This window comes from Octopus bimaculoides, unplaced genomic scaffold (genome assembly GCF_001194135.2).
Source record: "Octopus bimaculoides isolate UCB-OBI-ISO-001 unplaced genomic scaffold, ASM119413v2 Scaffold_217185, whole genome shotgun sequence".
NCBI lineage: Eukaryota > Metazoa > Mollusca > Cephalopoda > Octopoda > Octopodidae > Octopus > Octopus bimaculoides.
In genome coordinates, this window is record NW_026437400.1 from 15862 (window position 1) to 18361 (window position 2500).

Sequence of the window (2500 nt, forward strand, 5' to 3'; positions counted from 1 at the left end):
TCGTAAACAAAGTAAAAGCAGTTGTCATGCGTTGAGGTTTCAAACAAGAATCCGCAACATATACATGCATAAGCAAAAATACATATATATTTACACACACACACACACACACACACATGAATTATATATGTGTGTGTGAGTATATATATTCTTATGTGTGTGTGTGTGCGTGTGTGTGTGTGTGTGCGTGTGTGCGTGTGTGTGTGTGTGTGTGCGTGTGACCGTGTGTATAAGTGTGTTTGTATTGGTAGATAGATAGATAGATAGATAGATATCTTATTTCAAGGCGTAAAAGCATTGTCCAGTCACTTACAGTAAAGTGATCAAAGAGATGTCAATAATCCCAGAGTATATGCCGTTCTGGACGAGTCATATGCATTTTGTCCGACAAAAAATTGTGGATTTAATACTTCCATAGATTTAAGATGTGGTGGCAGAATCGTCAGCACCCCTGACAAAACACTTAGCGGCATTTCGTCCGTCTTTACGATCTGAGTTCAAATTCTGCTGGGGTCGTCTTTGCCTTTCATCCTTTTCAGCTTCTATGAAATAAGTTTCAGTTGAGCATTGGGGCCTATGAAATCAATTTACTCCCACCAACGAATGCTATTTTTTTGGCCTGCAGTCGCTGGTATCGTTAATTCTGTTATTATCATTCTTAAACTAGTGACATTGGATGATAATAGAATTAACTGTACCTTTTAAAATTAATTATTAATCATATATATATATATATATATATATATACATACATATGTGTGTACAAATACTATTTACGTAATGTCTGCATATGCATACATTACGTTCTTCAGATTATAGTTGTTATTCATGAGATAGCTGTTCGTCATTGGATTCTAATGACACGCCCCATAGACATCACTTTGACTCTATGCATAGTTAACCATTCATCGTCATGTTCTGAGAGCTATACCTAACTACAACTGGCGCTGAGGTTCTGACTTGTTTAGTTATTTGAGATATGTACAGTTACCATTCAGTTATCCGTGTGTGTGTGTGTGTGTGTGTGTGTGTGTGTGTGTGTGTGTTTGTGTGTGTCTTCTTTTACCAGTGGTAATAATACATAGAGGGCCATATGTATATAGCTCTAGAAGATTTTGCTGTGGATGTCATGCCACTCTCATAGAGCTGAACCCTTGGCATATGCCACACAAACCTTATGAGGAGTAGATATATGAAACAGGTCAACAGTCTAAGTGATAAATAAACCCAGTATCGCAAAAGAAGCTCAGAGGAATAATAATAATGATTTCATATTTTTCCACAAGGGTGTAGGAGTGACTGTGTAGTAAGTAGCTTGCTTACGAGCCACATGGTTCCGGATTCAGTCCCACTGCGTGGCACCTTGGGCAAGTGTCTTCTACTATAGCCTCGGGCCGACCAAAGCCTTGTGAGTGGATTTGGTAGACGAAAGTTGAAAGAAGCCCGTCGTATATATGTATATATGTATGTATGTGTGTGTATATGTTTGTCTGTGTTTGCCCCCACATCGCTTGACAACCGATGCTGGTGTGTTTACGTCCCCGTAACTTAGCGGTTCGGCAAAAGAGACCGATAGGATAAGTACTAGTCTTAGAAAGAATAAATCCTGGGGTCGATTTGCTCGACTAAAGGCGGTGCTCCAACAAGGCCACAGTCAAATGACTGAAACAAGTAAAAGAAAATAAAGTCTAAGGGCAGCAATTTTTTTTGGAGGGGAGGGGGGGATAAGTCGATTACATCGAGTCTGGTGTTCAACTGGTACTTATTTTATCGACCTCGAAAGGATGAAAGGATAATAATTAACAAAGTACCAGGACCTGACCATTGAGTTACCGATGCTATGGAAAGTGCGGATTCTAGGTTCATTAGAAACCATCCCTAAAAATCTGAGCAGATGGATAGAGGAAATAGGCATAAAACCTAGCTTTGCGCAGCTCCAGAAAACAGTGTTATTAGGGATAGCTAGGATACTTAGGAGGGTTCTTGGCATCTAAGGTTACTTGTTGTGGCCCGATGTTAAGAATTTTTGTTTTCCAACAGTCTAATTCGTTCTGCATAAGCGGAATAATAAATATTTTATAAAATTTAATAACAGCAACAACAATAATAATAATAATAATAATAATAATAATAATAATAATACAGCAACAACAACAACAATAATAATAATAATAATAATAATAATGATAAAGTTAGACCAGGACCCAGGGAAACCAACAATGTACAAGACTCAAAATATTGTGTTGGCATCGACCACTCACATCCAATATATACGTGCCTAGGGTCTCTGATTAAGACCCAGTCGGAAGATGAAATAAAATGCAAATCAAACAGACAATTGTAGTAATAATAATAATAATAATAAAAGAACAGGACAGAAAATTTAGGAGCGATGTCTGCCGTATCTTTCCGTAGAAATATCTTGATCCTTCTGATTCCGGCATTGTGCTCCATGATCAAGACATGATAATTAAAAGACGAGATAGTTTTATCGAGTAGC

The 2500-nt window shown here is 37.8% G+C and overlaps 1 protein-coding gene across 1 annotated transcript in view; it reads right to left on the bottom strand.

Annotated features, from left to right (window-relative positions):
- LOC128251571 (uncharacterized) overlaps positions 1-2500 on the bottom strand; it is a 12957-nt gene that overhangs the window by 9660 nt on the left and 797 nt on the right. The gene's annotated exons all lie outside the window — the stretch shown is intronic.